Source organism: Cynocephalus volans, chromosome 12, assembly GCF_027409185.1.
Source record: "Cynocephalus volans isolate mCynVol1 chromosome 12, mCynVol1.pri, whole genome shotgun sequence".
Taxonomy (NCBI): domain Eukaryota; kingdom Metazoa; phylum Chordata; class Mammalia; order Dermoptera; family Cynocephalidae; genus Cynocephalus; species Cynocephalus volans.
The window spans coordinates 92741337-92759256 of NC_084471.1; the positions used below are offsets into that span (position 1 = coordinate 92741337).

Consider the following 17920-nt stretch of genomic DNA (forward strand, 5'->3'; position numbering starts at 1 on the left):
TGTGTCGGATTCCCTGCTCTATATAGATCCACATTTTTTTTGTTTAATGAAAAGAGCAAAAACAGAAAGTAAAAAGAAAAAGAAATGAAATTATGAATTATTGAATTCCTGAATTTTGTTCATTTTTACTCAATAACCACTTAAACTGGGTTTTCAGTCACCAGGTAGACCTGCAAATAAATCCAGGGTCCTGAACATAGGTGGCTATATTAGTACATTTTTGTGTTGCTTATAACAGAATACCTGAAACTGGGTAATTTATAAAGAAAAGAAGTTTATTTGGTTCATGATTCTGGGACAGCTGCATCTGGTACAGGCCTCAGGCCGCTTCTACTCAGGCCATGGGTACAAGCAGATCACATGGTGAGAGGGAGGGAGGGAGGGAGAGAGGGAGAGAGAGAGAGAGAGAGAGAAGATGTTAGGGTCCTTTTAAACAACCTGTTCTTGAGGGAACAAATAAAGCCTGGAACTCAGAGCATTAATCCATTCATGAGGGATCTGCTGCCATGACTGAAACAGCTCCCAGCACTGCCACATTGGGGATCAGATTTCCACATAAGTTCTGGAGGAATCACACATCCAAACTCTGAGTTGCATTCAGAAAAATTAACACAAAGTGAATGAAAAATTTGGAAACTTTCCTTCAATTCAATTATTTAGCAAGAGTAAATAAAAAACTTGGGTAACCAAGCAAAAAGTCCAAAGCACTGCCATTTTACCACAGTAATTGTCAAAATTCTCTTCTTACAATGAAATTTTCTGATTCTTCAGCCTGGGGAAGGTTTTCTGAAGGAGATGTAAATGGCACTAAAAAAAAAAAAAAAAAAAAGGTAATGTTTTGGTAAATTGTAAAATGCCTCCCCATTTCTCACAATTCCCCACCCCCCCACCACCATTCATGCTTGCATATAAAGTTTTCACTCCAGTAAACTGAGTCAGTAGAGGTAGAGAAATTAATTTTTTGAGAAACGTATATGGCAAATATCACTCTGGGAGGGGAACAATGAGCCTATAAACGATACTTGCACATGCCACAAAAACAATACCAACATTTACGAAAAGGAATTCACATTTGTAGAAGATCGTGACATTTTCTACATAAAGAAGGAATAGCCTCACCCTTCATGCAAAGCAAAACACTACAAAGGAAAGATGACATTTTGGAGGCATTTCACTCTTTTAATGAATTAGCAGTTCCTTTTTCTTCTTTTTTAGCAAATAATACTCTCTTAATAAATGCCTCTTTCTCTGTCATGAAAAGTCTTACCAACTTTTTAAGACTGAGACTCCTAAATGTCTCTCTTCTAGCACAGTTTAGGAGAAACCCTTCAGAGTACATTTAAACAGGCCCCCTGCCCTTGTCTTTGTTGTACTAAAACATGTTAAATAAAGTGGCCAATAAGCATTTTTAAAGATAAAGATAAAAATAAAAATTGGCACTTTCATAATGTATCAAGTGACCTCTGAAATAGGAAGTGGCAAAAAGAAAAAGAAAAAAAAGGTGAGGGAGATGGGGGCACAGGTCATGAAGGAATTTATCTCCACTTCCCCACATTTGCTCCCTGCTACGCTGTTCCACTCCCGAGTGTGTTCTTGGATGCTTACAAGAAGCTTCTTAGTTTATGACCATGCTGACATTTTCTCTAGGGAAGGAAAATGGTCTATAAGTGACACAATAACCTAAAAGGGAAACATCTGTTTGGAGTATGGGATAATTTACTGACTGAGTTCAAAATATAATGATTGCAGCTGAAATCCTCTGTATGATTCTGCAGGTCTCCTCAGAACTTGAGGAAAGGAAAATTGGTCTTTATGGGAGCACCCCTTAGGACTTAAATAGATTAAAATATAAATTATGTTTGTCATTTAGATAAAGATGGTTTACTTAATAGTACAAGAATTTGAGAATTTAACCAGCACTTAATAGTAAAAAGAATATAATTAAAATAGTAACTTTTATGTTATGTATATTTCATCACACACACACAAAAAATATAGTAAGAAAAAAAAAAAACAAGACACCAACTACTCCTCATATTTCATATTTTAAAAGAGGTATCAAAACCCCAAATCTGAATTTCACCAAAATAAACTCAGCTTAAAGGAGATTTTTCTGTGGATTTGTCTCCTCAACTTTTACTAACAAGTAAGGAAACCATTTATGTCTGTGCAGATTAATATCATTTTGAAACTTTTGGCCTTTAAAAGGTCCAAAGGGATCCTTCTATCAAGGGATCCCTGATAGGATCACCGTTCTATCAAGTACATATTCATTGAGAAGTTTTAAAATGTCCCCAGATGTGTGAAGATCTAAAATTAGGCATGACATGTACACGAAACTAACAAGGGAAAGGAGAGATAGTAGTAGAGTTGAAAAGTTATTAGAACAGGAACTAACTTAAAAGTAGATGTGCATGTCTTTGAAGCACCATAGTGGATGTTATAAATAGACAATTAATAATGAAGGGCCTGAGACAAATTTGGTTAATAAACTAGGTGTACTAACCTGATGGTAGGCAAGAACCTGATGGTAACTTCTTCAGTCTGTGCAACTGACTGCTGTTAGGTCTCATAAACCCAGAGCATTTGAAATATTTGAGTCTAGGTCTGGGAATCACTGGTCATATAGCTTGGAGCCCATTTCTTTAATTATTTTCAAATGGTCTCATAAAGTATAGCTGTTAAAAGGGGAAGTAGATATCCTGTGCAACAGACTTACATTTCAATGACATCTAATACTTGTAAGCCAAGAAATTACATAAAATCTAAACTAACCACTGCTAATAAAAATTCCATTTGAACATAAGAATTTGTGATCATATGGACCACTGCAGAATATCACTTAAGATTATTAAAGGAAAAAAAAAAAATGTTATCTCTTTAATCTTTAAAATGCTTCAAACAAACCGTAGGCAGTCCTTTTCATAACATGAATTTAGAACTTCCTCATGTCAAATGATGTCTTCCAAAAAATGAGTATACATTAAAGTACTAATTCAACAGAGGGGTAAGGCTTTCAGTGTTTTATATATTTTATTATTGGTTAATGATAAATTAGCTAGTACGACAAATCCCTACTTGCCCACAAATACTTGTCAGGAGGTCCAACTTCTGGTTATGATGAATGGAGTTTGTAGAACATTGCTAAGTTGACAAAGCAATTTTTCCACATACGATATTTTATTTAAATCCTAAGTTTAGTATAGGAATAAGCCTCAAATAGAACCCTTATGCTACAACTCCAGTTACCATGATCTTTTCACAGGAGAAAACTCAAAAGACAACTTAAAATGAAAAAAAAAAAAAATCATAAAAGTGGTAATAGTTTTCGTTATTTTCATCAAGTAAATATTCTAATATTTGACCACTTTTCAGTCATAGGTCACATTTGATACTATGAGAGTTATCAAGAAGGCAGAAGACCAAAAAACAGACATAAGAGTAATAAAAGTGTAGCCTTCTGTTAGCAAATTTTGTTCTCCCATACGGCACCATGGTATTATCATTTTTTAGTATTTTCTGGCACTGCTGGGTGACTTAAGCAACAAAAATTTATTTTCTCCTAGTTCTAGAGGCTAGACGTCTGAGATCAAAGGGCAGTGGGGCTGGTTTCTCCTGAGGCCAGTCCCCTTGGCTTGCAGGTGGCCACCTTCTCCCAGCGTTCTCACTTCATCTTTCCTCTGTACATGTCTGTATCCAAATTTCCTCTTCTTACAAGGACACCAGTCACATTGGATTAGAGCCCACCATAATGACCTCATTTTAATTTAACTACCTCTTTAAAGACCCTTTTTCCAAATATAGTCACATTTGAGGTATTAGAAAAGACTTCAAAACATGAATGTTGGGTGGACATAATTCTGCCCATAACATATAACTCACAAACATTTACCACCCACTTACTACGTGTCGAGCCTTGTGCTGGACACAGAGAGTACTGATCCCTGTCCTCAATAGAATATTCACGTATTTATGTAGATATGACATAAAACTGAAAAGGTAAATAAAACTCCAAAAATTAAACAACAAAAATAGATCATTGTATGTGCATAGTCATGTGGGTCCATGTGATAAAAGTTAAATTTTCTCAGTATATTCTTTTATCAGGGAACTGTGCGTTACATATTGAAGAGAATGACACCTTAAATGGTTAAAATGTATACAATCTGCTGCTTTTTGTCAACTGCCTGGAAAGTTAATTTTTATGAAATATTCCATTAATTGATACAGGTGTCACTATAATTTTATTAGAAAAAAGTTTTTAAATGACTAAGAAAAGTTAGTACATAAAATATATACTAAAAAAAGGAATATGAATATGTGAATTTGTGACTGAATTAAGGAAAAAAAATGTAAATAATATCATTGTCACCATGAAAGGAATACCTTTAAATAAAGTGGCTAGCTTCTGCTTGTTCTACAGTTCTTTAAAAAAAGATTATTTTGTAAATCATTCTCCTTTTCCATAGCAAGTTTGAATTGCTTATTAACTTTAGAGTCACTGTGTTACATGCCATATTAAAAATGTATACTCATTCTTTCCTTAACAAAAGTTTCTGGAAATATTATGTTTAAAGATATATATTCAAACTAAAAATTAAATATAATGTAAGTCAATTATATGGCAAAACTAACAATCAAAAAATAAGAGGACATGTCATTAAAAATTTTAGCAATGGCATAGAATACTCAAGTTAGAAGTGGCCATAGGAATTTTCTGTATAATTCCTCGATTACAGGGGGGGCGGGGGGGGGAGGGTGCTTTGCAGTTTTATTCTTAGTCCTGGTTATATTTGCCATTGCGTTAGCTATTTTGACTACAGTCAAACATTGATCAATGTCTTTGAAAACAGGTTAACAATTATGTTTTTCTTTGATTTAAAATGCTAGCTCAGAATGCACCATCCTCTAAGACCTAGCGTGAACTGTTTCTCCCCAATTATCTAACTTTATACTGCTCATATAAGTAACTCAGGTAACATGGAATGATGGTAATAAAACATCTTCTATTTGAAATACATTGCATAATTCTTGCCTCCTATTATAAACAGACGTCATCTAGAGAACAATTGCTTCTTTTGATGTTTATTTATAGTCCTCAGCCTTCACATGACAAAATGGTTATTAACATTAATTAGTTTATTTAGCTATAAGTTTTTCCAACTATAAGTAACACCATCACAATGAAAGAATGATGTTACATAAAAGGGTAAAAAAAAAAGCAGAAGCATGACATGGCCAACTACTTTTATTGGGCTTGAGTTGATACATTATCAAAGAAAATTGTCATTAGGTTTATGATACCTGCTAATTTTTAACCAGCATGATAAATTTGTTTTCACTCTTTGGCATGCCTTTGTGCTTGCCTATTTGCTTGCTTGTTTTCTCTCCTTTTTCCACTTATTTCTCTTTCATTTTTTTCTCTTTTTCTTTTTTAGTCAGAGTATATTCTCTTCCCCTTATCCATACCCCCAACTTTTGTAAATTTAAATCTTTAGCTATTGTAGTTCAATATATATTCTAGTGATTAGCAGGTGTAACATACCGCTATTGTATTTAATATACTGTAGATTTAGAAAACTGAACTTAAGTTGACCTAATACATCTAGTAGCAAATTATAATCAATGCCTTGGAATTATGGAGAACAAAAGGATTGCTCAGCTGTGGGGTGAGGTCCACTATAGGCTGGTTTTATGGTGATGATTGATCAGAATAGCACTCTTGGGGAACCAGAGGCAGAGATGAAAGAATAACTTTTCCTACCAACCTACTCAATGACCTTGACAAATCAACAACCTTTCTTTTTTCTTTCACCTTGACAGTTATTATTTTTTCTGCCTGTTGGCTTGGACTACTGAACTGAAGTAATGCCTCAGTAACTTTCCTCCACTAATTGAAACTTTATGTGGCACGAATCTATGCTTAACTTTATTCTCCATAATGTTTTACTACACAAATTACAGTTTTAAAAAAGAATGCAGTAGTTTAGGGTGTTGATTAAACTACTTAAATAAACAAATTGAGATCGAGCACTTTAAGAAGCATATTTGCATAGAAGTGTTATGCTCCTTATGATTGATCTTTTCCTAGTCTTTACTCGTGATGGCCTGTCAGGACTTCCGGTTGTTACAAGCTCTGTTAAAGAGTATGGATTACTCTGCACTGAAAGACATGACATTGCCTTTTGTTAAAATTCCTCTATAATTCCAATGTTTCACCCCTCAGTAGCTAATTTAGTCATAGTTCGCAATGTAAATGAACAAGCCTGGGTTACTGAGATGCTTTTAGGGAATACAATGATATTACGTGGCCATGGCTTTAAAAGCACTAATTTTTTGTTTTCAAATACCAAAGAATATTTTCATTGTTGTTTTAAAGAAGTACAGTATGCAGAATCCCTCTCCATATAATTGTCCCATGCTTGTTTCTGTCTTCAACATTTTCCCACTTTACAACATTGTTGAATCAGTTATTTTTCACCTCTCCAAAGCATTCCATACAATTTTTTCAAATTTTCTTATGTTCTCCCTCTTTTCATAAAGGCAAAGAAATTCAAAGTATTAAAATAAAATTCATAAAATCTGACCGGTGTCCCGGAAGTCCAATTCAAAATAAAATCCCATTATTATGAAGTTAGCTAGAAAGGAATTGGCAAATGACCCCAACAAAATGAGGCTGTTTCATGGAGATAAAGGCAGCGAATACTATAACTCAAACCACAAGAGCACACTGCTTGTCTATTTCAGTTGGATAATACAAGTCCTGCTTCCTGCCTCAATAAGTTTTGGTGTAGATGTCAAACAGCTGCTCTCTTTTACCCAGAATTAGCTGCAGTTAGCAATGGGTTGAATGATCGCCACATGCACAACTCATAATACATTTTGCAAGGGACAAGTGAGCATCAACAGACACAGGATAATCAAATGATTACTCAATATATAGCCTTTATATATATAGTTTTGATCAACGATAGTGCACAATAAAAGCGTCATCTTACACTATTTACCATAGCAGCCAGTGGTTTTCAATTTGGATTTCAAGAAGTGCCAAGATCTGTTTTATATCCAGGCTGCAGCCTTCTGCCATTGTCTAACATTTTGTTATAAAAAATGTTCTCCTCATTTTGTTATTCGCACAATCAAATTTTTAACCTTAGAAAATATCACGTAAGGATAGCAATGTAGGTTCCACATGGAGATGGAATGCTCTATGTTGTACTAAATCCTTCTTGGAATAAGACAAGAATCTTAAAGATCTTTCAGTTGAATGTAATAGAAATCTACTCAAACCAGCTCAAGTGAAAGGAGAACTTAGAAGATGGATACAAGGTTATCTCAGTGTCGCCAAATACAGAAAGTACTTGTATAGTTAGGCCTTGACAAAAAATGAAAAACTCTTAAGGCAGTTTTTCCCCTCCTTAGGGCAAATTCTCTACTTTTTCAGTGAAACATCTTCTTCCATGTGGCCATTTTTGTTTCTCCATAACATTGGCTTTCACATGGGTTTAGTTCCTGTATTCAACTCTCTTTACTTAGAGGTAGAATGTCCATTGCTTCTAATTCTGACTATCTGACTATCTCAGCTTGGCTTGTTTCAACTTGGCTCATTCAAGAGTGACCAGGGCTTGAGGGGAGAGGGGTCACTTGACATGCAAAGACTGCCAGGGCTGGGCGGGGTTGAAATGTCTTAAGAAACAGTTTTCTTTCTGTCCAACCAAGTAATATCAGTAATATATAGAAGATATCAGCAACAAAACTTGCTGAGATTAGAGAAAATTGCTTTCTACAGATTATATAAATGCCTTGCAATCTGAAGATAACAAATAAATGATAACCATAATATTCATCTTAAGGCATTTTTTTTCCTAAGGTGAACATGACATTCAATTCATCAGAATTCAATTAGCAGTTGTATGCAAATAACAAACTCAGATATATTTTTTAAAACTCTATAAAGTCGGCAGAATATTAACTTACTAGCTTAAAGCAAATTATCAGAATGTTTGATAGTATTTATAATATTTTCCATTTCCAGCAGCTGTGATGGGCACTTTCCATATATAATCACATATACTCACAACAATTCTTGCATTTAGATGCATTTTTTAATCCATTTTACAAATAAGGAATCTGAGGCTCAAGAATATTATTTTTGTCCAAGATATGCAAGTCTGTAGCAGTAGCAGGATTTGCTAATCACCAGGCAATCCTTCAACTAACCCAAAGGCATCTTGGCAAAAATTAGAAGGATTTGACACTTTCTCAAAACAATGTAACAACATCTGCTAGAAAATTGCCATTATAAATATAGAAACACATAATGACAGCAAATGTATTCACCCACTCCCAGAATTATACAATGTAAAACCTGCACAACTATATATGCAAGCCTGTTCATCAAAATAGTGTGAATGTTATTAGTCAATCCTTTCTATATAGAGCAAATTAATGCCCTGACCCTACCCACCTCTCCCATTTACCCCTATCCTCCTATCTAGGTAAATGATTCAACTCTGAAAATGGTTTAGCCCAACTGTTCTATCACTATTCCAGTGATAAAAGTCTTTAAAGGGAGTGTTAAACCACAATAAATTCCCACATATAATTCAATCAATAAAAGATTATGTGATCTTAAAAATCCACACAGTTTAGGGCCTCCTTTAAATAATGGAAGTCTCTCTGACCTCCTTTATTTAAAAAAAAAAAAAAAAAAAAAAGTCATCATTCTATGATTAACAAACATCAGCAGAGCTTCCATTTTTTGTTTCTTAGTCTGATGAAGTGAAATGTGACATCATTCAGGAGACCCATTCATAAGACTTAATGGGTATTAACTATACACTTATAGTGAGGAACGTAGTAACCTAGCTGATGCTACAATAATTCTATTTACATTCACATTCCAACTACTCCTACTGCTAAAGTAGCCTTCAACCCTCAGGAACACAATCTCATTTGAAATGGTTTTATGTGTATGTGTATAGTAATGTATTTGTACATTTTCCTATAAAATTTTTAAAATAGTTCACTTACATGCAACAGTTGCATATAGTAATCGATTTGAGATGAGATCCAAAGTGTTAACTAGATGAAGGAAGTGGAGAAGATTCTCAGTAGCACAACATATTCTAACACAGAAGCCACGATCCACAGTACTGACTCAGTTTGATTGAACATATCAGGACAGAGATGAAGCCGGCTTTGCCACAGGCCTCCATGAGTCTTTAGGAAACGGACCTGCATAAAGGTGGGCTGTAGCGTTGACTGGCTTAGGCCAAAGTACTTCGTTTTCCTGCTGGCTATTGCCATCTGCCAGCCTCCACCTTATTTTGGAGGCATAAAATACTTGGGTTTTTCAAAAATAAAATTAGGGGCAAGTTCTCCAGGGGAAAACCACATGAATGTACCTAAGTAGATGATGAGTATTTTTTTCTGGAGCTTGCTACCCTCTCTTTAGTACTGTTTAGTAGTAAGGCTAATTCAGGAAGCAAGCAGAAGAGTCCTCATAGAGAGAAATAATGACTCTATGCACTCAAGAGTTCCACTACCCTTTGCTACTTCAAGGATCCAGAAATAAATCCCATACAAATGCCTCTGCCTTAATCCCTTTTCAACATATTGAATGGGGTAATCGAAGGTGGTTTATGTTAGAAAATTAGTAAGAAGACTCCTTTCAAACAAATATGAAAATAAAATCAGCAGCTCCTTAGGGAACACACTTCATGATAAAAGTCTCCTCCTTCAACATCTAATTTTAGAAAACAACTAAGTGGATAATTGTTTTATTACAAATATCTTTTACCTGCAGGGTGAAATGTTTGTTACAGTTTCCTATCATGTCTTCTTCAGTTCTTTTTTACCAGACTTTGGATTAAGGCACGACTATTTATTTGGCTGTATGAACAAAGACTATATTTTACAATAAAATTATATTTCTTTGAATAATAAAATCCACATTTTTCCCAATGATCTGGTATTTCTAACCAAATCTTATATAACTATATGCCTTATATTACTTTCTCGGTAGTCTTAAAATGGTTATTTTGAAATTTCATTAATTCTATCTTCATAGAGCCATGTTGACAAACCCTTGAAACTCCGTGGGCAGCCTGTCTTGGTAAGTGGAAGGAAAATGGCGTCAGCGCGGTCAGGCCCTCTCGCCTCACATCCGGCCGGGTATGACTCTGCACGTCCGTTGTAAACAAGGGACGTAAGAGCAGTGTTAGTGCGCATGCGCCCCCTACCTGGTGGTTATCGCCGCTCTAGTGTGTACTTTGGTATAAAAGGCAGCGGCTCTGAGCGCTGGCAGGCGGAGCTCATGTCTGAAATAAAGCACGGTCTACTTTGCAAGTGGCTACTCAGTTTTTCTTTCATTCATCTGACTCAAGACCTGCACAGGACAGGCTAAAGGGATCTGTGATCTAGCTCGACAGTAGAGTGGCAGATTCTTTCCCAGTTATTCACATTTATGTGTTTGTTTAGATCTTAACCTAGTAGAGGAAGTTAGCTCATAGAAATGATGAGATAAAGATCTCCTGCTCAAAATTTCCTCTATCACACATTCTCTTCAAAAAATTATTTTCTTACAAGAAACTCCTCCTTTAAAATTAAAAACAACAACAAACAACAAAAACACAAAAGCTATTGACATTTTCTTATAAGGTTAAGCATCGACTCACTGTGCAACCCAGCAAATCCATTTAAGAAAAATGAAAACGTGTCCATGCAAAGACCTGTATGTAAATGTTCACAGCAGCTTTATTTATAATAGCCACAAGTGGGAAAGCCCAGTAAGTCCATCAGTAGGTAAATATCCATACAATAAAACATTACTACTCAGCCAAAAAAGAAACAAATTACTGATACATGCAACAATATAGATTAATCTCCAAAGCATTGTCTTGACTGTCAGAAACCAGACACAACAGACCACAGTAGTGTGATTCCTCATGTATAACAATTTAGAAAAGGCAAAACCATAGTGCCAGAAAGCAAATCATTGGCTGCCAGAGACTGGAGATGAGAATGGAGACTGACTGCAAAGAGGCATGAAAGAACTTTTGGGGGTGACGTAAATGTTCTATTTTTTATTTTGGTGGTAGTTACATGACTGTATATACTTGTCAAAACTCAGTAAACTATAACCTTAAAATGGGTGAATTTTATTACATGTACATTATAGCTCAACAAAGCTGACTAATTATAAATACACAAACAAAAGCAATAATTGAGGTCAGTAATGTTTAAAATATTTTGTATCATAGTATTTAAAGAAAGCTATTGAGACAGTTTCACAAAATTAATAGAAATGTTATAGGCATTGGGAGAAAATCTCCCTTGGAGACTGATACAGAAAAAGAGAAAATTTAGATTTTTATTTCTAGCGGCCTGGACCGCACCAGCCAATTCAAGGTGCGGTCCCGAACCGTCTTTGTTCTCGGTTTATAAAGCTGCAAGTGTGGCAACTTGGTCACCCAATCACCAGGCCAAGAGGTATTAGCCAATGCAAGCAAGCCAACAGTGCATGAGCTAATTTTGCAGTTAGTGGAGCTCCTCCTGTCCCACTCCCACTTTCCTGCCTAACTTTCACACAATGGAGGGGCTATCTTAAGTGTCATTGGTCTTGTTCTTAGAAAGAGGGCATTACTTCAGAAAGACCATGAAAAGGGTTTGTGGAGGACTCACTAAAGGCATCCATTCCTCCCCCACCCCCCAAGCTAAAACAAAAGCACCTTTCTTTAGAGGATAAGTTAAGACAGCCTGATGAACTTTAAATGTGCAGATGCTTTACCTCAACGTCTAAAAATCAGTTGAATTAAGGAAAGGGAAGTCTGAGGGATGAGAGGTAATTGTCCTCCTTAGCTTGAGGAGAAGCATTCAGAAAGGAATTTTAAGAATGCTGAAAATAAATATCACCCACTGCAACTTTTCCAAGACCCCCAAGCTTGGCAACCATAGCCATTCCATTGAAAATCATCTCAGAGACTATCTTTGACACAAATAACTAGGTGTTGCAAATACCTTTGATCCCAATGGGATATAGTGAAATATAATCTTCCACTGACTGCAGCTAATAGTTTTGCATTCAATTTACGTGGAATTACCCAAGGCCAACATTTCCTTTTCTTTTGTACCAAAAAATTATTGATTGAGGTCCTTGTTCTTCTTACCATTTCCAAAAGATTACAGAGTTTACTGTGATCATCTCATAAAAAGTAGCTTAAATTTTCTTTTAATTCTTAGACATTTATTTTTACTTACCTGTCAATCAATATTTTATGTATCATTCTGTATACAAGTATTTTACAAAGAAAATTAGCTAATCTTTATTGTCCTATCCTTTTTCTTTTATGATTTGTTTTCTAAAATAATAGTTCCAAAAATAATAATAGTTCCATGTTATTAAATTAGTCTTGATTTCCCCAATTTGTGTGACTGATTTTTCATAATCTCATTTCTATGAATATTGCATGTACTTTAAAGAAATATCAAAAGAACAATTGTTTTCAAATCAGTATTGATATTTTGGTAGCAAGTAAAAACATTTAGCATAACAATGGGTGTAGTTCTCTACTAGACAGAGAATAAAAATTTTAACAAATCATAGTTTCAATCAACCACTGTATGATAAAATATAAACGAGTGATAATTTTTAAAGTAACAAAAATTTCTTCCACTGCACATGTGATTTTTGCTGTTGTTGTTGTTATCTTGGATTCTTTTCCTAGTTTAAAAAAAAAAAAAAAAAGACATTCATTTTGTAGACTCAGTATCTCTCCGCTCTCCTCAATTGCATTAATTTCATGAAACTATCAGAGTTACATGATGCAGCCTTTCCCGAAATGCAGACAGACAGTGAAACAAGATGGAAACTATGCGACATCAAACTGCAGGATCTAAGAGAAGCTGCTTCTGAGGTAGCTTAGGTAAGTTTCATAAACCAGCTGAAAGCTGAGTTGATGAAAATATCACTTTTGATGAGTTCCTGTGAAGGTTTTCATGTTTGTTCATTTATTTTTTATTCACTTATTAAAATTTACTCATTTTTACATATTTAGCAAGCATTTAAAACAGGGATTTTTGTTTTGGGTTTTGCATAACAAGGAAAATAATGCTACTGGAGAAAAATTGAAGATATAAAAAATCGTTTACAAGGTACTTACAATATCAAGGTTCTAGAGCAGCAGCTGGAAGAAGCCAGAATGAGCTCAGGGATGACACAGTTGTCTAGCACTGGCGGGCAGAGCAGACTTCAGCAGTAGGAAACAGATGATGCTTGTGAAGAGAAGATTTTAAATGCTTTCCACTATTTGCATCAGACCCTTTGCAAGGCATGAGGACAGAAAATTGAGTAAAATGCAATGCTCATCCTAAGGAGCCCTCAAATTTTTATTGAAGGACTGAAGCATGTGTGGTTTCCACACAACTAATTCCTTTTAATTCTCTGACTTATTTCACAGTAATTTGATACCTATTTTTCATATTAAATTAAAAATTGTTTTCAAGTCAGAAGAGTTACATTGTTCCTTTTGCTCTTAAACTAGTTCTTCATATTTCTGTTCATCTCCCACCCAATTTTATTCTATTTAATATATTTTAGGCATAAAATTATTTTATTCCTAACCCTATCACATTTGTATATGAAATTGAATAGTTTATATCCTCTGGTCATAAATCTCTGTGTTCATTTTTTTTCTAAATTAACTATAGCATTTAATAGTATACAATCAAAATAACATGTATTACAAATTAGATCATTTTTAAACCTAAAAATTCAAGTTTATTGGAAAGCTTCTCTGATTCAGATAGGTAATATTTTTTTAAAAGATTAGTTCATGTATCTGTCAAGAAAATTTCTTATGGCTAGAATGAGATAGGATTCAGAATCAATTTTATTCCCATATTTCGTTTCTATAAATGTAAGGACTGAAAAACTTGTTCACAGAGAAACAGGTGTCAATGGAAGAACTTTTGTGAACTCTTGAGTTAGATGCCCTGACTCACATAGATCCATCAGTCTACAATTTAAATAAGATCTTCATTCACTTGTTCGTTCATTCATTTGATCATTTATTGAAAGCAAAGAATTGAAAACTGCCACATCTTGCAAAAGGATTTGTTTGTTAGCTGCTCACCAGAGTCATCGCGGTGTCTGCATCAACCCCTATAAGTCTAATGTTTCTTTGTTTCTCAGTTGAATTTTACACCCTGGGACGGTACATTAATTCAGGATGTGTGAGAGGCATGCCTTTGCAAGGAAGGAAAACGGACACTGTGAATAGGGAGCGGGTAGGAAGAGAAAGCTTGTACTCCAACACAGAAGTCGTCACAGGCTTGTTCGTTAATTATAGCAAAGTGTACACGTGGAAGTGGAGAATCAAGATATTGATTACCTTAAATTTTCTGTGTTAGTCCTTGGGTAAGCCTCTGCAGGCTTCTAGGGATAGAGATACTCAGATGAGAAATTCACTTCTACAAAAATTGTGGTGCTTGCAGAAGCTCACACAGTTAAAAAATAGGTATTTCCAGGACAAGCAAAATTATAAGTTTTATAATTTGGGGAACTTACATTCCCCTGATAATGATGCATTCTTAAAAATAAATACTTCATGTGATACCAGTTCTATCAAAAGGTTTGGTATTGATCAGACTTCTTTAAAGAATTTTTGTACTCTTTTTTTTTTAGGAAGATGTAATCATGCTTTGTAATGAGTAAACTAATTCATATCTCCAGTTTTCAGAATTTACTAGGTATTTCAAGAAGCATAAGAGTCCAACAAATTCTAATATTAGTGAACCCTCATACCATTTCTGGAGATGAGAAGACAGGATGAGAACACAAAATGCACTAACCAAGAACACATTTAAAAAAAAACCAAACAAACCTGGCATTCTAAAAAGCTTAATTTTCCCTAATTAAAAAATATTTTTATTTACTTTTGGGGGGGTTTTGTTTGTTGGTTTGCTCACTTGCTTGTTTTTTGTTGCATGTATGTAAGTGTCTTTCATATTTTTAATATGAGCATTCTAGCCTTTGGAAAATACTTTGTCTTTTTAGTGAAGATTTCCACATTGATATTGAGTTTTGAGAGTTCAATTCAGTGATAGTCAAGAAATATTTGTTAACACCTACTCTGTGTAATGTACTTCACTCAGTGACTAAGATAAAAGGGTGACTCTTTCAACGAGTGTACAATCTGTGTAGGAGAGAAATACTCAAAAAACTACTAAAAGCAACAAAAGGAAATAAGAATATGCTTAAGGGTATGCAAAGGCTTCCTAAGGGATAGGATGATACTATTTAGGAAAATCAATGTCGAGAAAATGCATACAATCTTAATAAGACTTTTAATCACTATTTGATTATCTTTCACTATATTAAACCATTCATTCGCTTAGCAGAGATTCCTTGAGAGCCTCTGTGTACCTAGCATAATTCTGCTGATACAAAAATAATGTGTGGTGTGGTTCAGTGATGAAGGTCTGGTTGTTGCCTTCGAAATGCTCATAGTCTTTTGGGGAGATAGACACTTAAGGAAATAATTACAGTACAATGTTGTAAACATAAATAGAATGACAGTATGTCTATTTAAAGCTAGTAGGACAGGTTTTCTATTTCTGGTTTATAGCAGCTTTTGTGTTCATTTTTCTTCAACAGAACTCCTAGAATAAGCCAATGTAGCGAGCAATGGTCAAGTCTGGGATATATTTTGAAAGAAGAGCTGACTGCATTTCCTAATAGGTCAGATGTTAGATATAAGAAAAAGAGAATAGGTATAAATAACTCTAAAGACTGGGGTATGAAGAACTTGAAAAATTAAGGTACCATTTATTAGGGTACCATTAAGTGAAATATCAGTAAATATTTGCTACATAACAAACCAGCCCAAAACTTACTTTACTGTATGACTTCAAGTAGCTGATTGAGAGGATGCTGAATGTTCCCAACGCAAATAGGTGACAAATGTTCAAGGTGATGGATATGCTAAATACCCTGATATGATCATTGTACACTATAAATGTAATGAAATATTGTATTCTGCTCCATAAATATATACAATTATCATGGGCCAATTAAGAAAAAAATAAATTAATTAAAAATCAGAGACAGAAGTAGATTAGAGGTTACCAGAAACGGGAGGGGAAACATTAATGAGAAGTTATTGCTTAATGGGTATAGAATCTATGTTTAGGATGACGAATAAGTTTGGAAATAGAGGTAATAGTCACATGGCATTGTGAAGGTAATTAATTCCACGCAAATGTATGTTTATGAATGCTTAAGATGGCAATCCTTACGCTATATATGTTTTATCACAATAAAAAAATGGAAAAATAAAAATAACGTTTGGGGTATGAAGAACTGGAAGAAGTAGTATATCATTTAATGAAATAATATATCAGTTAATATATGCTATATAACAAACCACCCAAAAACTTAGAGGCTTAAAAGTAATTTATTTATTCATAATTCTGTGAGTTGATGGTTTCATTTAGGTTAAGCTAGATGGATCTTCTGCTGTTCTCATTTAGACTCACTTATTTAGCTGCAGTCAGTTGACAGCTTCGATGGGGCTGGATGGTATAGGATGGATGATGGTTGGCAGGCTACTGGCTGGCACACCTTGGTCCTCCTCCATGTGGTCTCTCCACCAGGCTAGCTCACACTTATTCACACAGCAGCATCTTTCCAAGAGAGCAAAAGTAGTAGCTGCAGGACCTCTTGGGATCTATGTTCAGAATTTGCATAAGGTCACTTCTGCCACATTGTATTCATCAAAGCAAGTGATAAGAACAGTCCAGATTCAAGGAGTGGGAAAATGGACTCCACCTCTTGAAATAAGGAGCTGCAAATTTATGACTATTTTTAGTCTACAATAGATGGGAAAGACAGTAAGTATGGTCCACTTTTTCTAAGAGTTTAGTCTGTAAAGAAAAATTGGTGTTTAAATGGAAAACTTTGTGCTGTTTATAGCACACTCTTTCAGGGTACCAAATTCTGATTCTATGGGAGCAATTTTACAACTCTGTAACTTATATATAAGCAATGGCAATGCAAAATTATTCTTGTTTATGGACATGGAAATGAATTGTCCCTTAGAGGTTCTATTAACTTCACTCCCCCACTGTGGAAGAAGCCAGTTTTGCCTCTCCTTGCACATTTATTAAAATATTCCTAATCTATAAATATGTCCATTCTTTGGATTCTTTTTTCCTTAACGTTTTAAAATTTGTTTTTAATCGTGGTAAAATACACATAACACAAAATTTACCATCTCAACCATTTTTAAGTGTGTAGTTCAGTAGTGTTAAGTACATTCATACTCTTGTGCCACCATCACTGCCATCCATCTCTAGAACACTTTTCACCTTGTAAAACTGACACTCTGCACCCATTGAACAGTAGCTCTCATCACCCTCCCCTACAGCCCCTGGTAACCACCATTCTGATGGATCTTGGATGTGACCAGCACCATTTTGCACACAATAAGCAGAAAATAGTTGCCAGCCCCTCCCTTTGTAAGAAACCTCATGATTTCTGAGAAACAGAAACGCTTTTGCTTCTGCAAAGGTGCAATTCTCCACCCTGGTCACATAGCTTCTGCATTAGCATAACGCCCCTCCTTGATGGTATCAGCCAACCCTTGGTGCCCTATATAAGCTCTACCACCCCCACACCTGGTGCTGTCCTCTGTTTTGAGGGCAGCCTGGCAGATTCTTTTCCTTTAATAAAACTTGATTGGTACCCAGCATCTCGGCTCACTTCCTTTCACATTCCACTGTCTGTCTCTATGAATTTCACTGCACTTCATTAGAGTACCTCATGTAAACAGAATCATACAATACATCTTTTTGTGACTGATTTATTTCACCTAGTGTAATGTCCTCAAGGTTCATACATGCTGTAGCACGTGTCGGA

The 17920-nt window shown here is 35.1% G+C and overlaps 1 long non-coding RNA gene across 1 annotated transcript in view; it reads right to left on the bottom strand.

Moving 5' to 3' along the window:
* Window positions 1-277: 277 nt before the first annotated feature.
* Window positions 278-17920, bottom strand: part of LOC134391562 (uncharacterized) — a 243809-nt gene continuing 226166 nt past the window's right edge. Inside the window, exons 3-5 of the long non-coding RNA XR_010025010.1 lie at window positions 16540-16730; window positions 749-807; window positions 278-330 (exon numbers count right to left, since the gene is read on the bottom strand). This is a non-coding gene — a long non-coding RNA (uncharacterized LOC134391562). The remainder of the gene's footprint in view (window positions 331-748; window positions 808-16539; window positions 16731-17920) is intronic.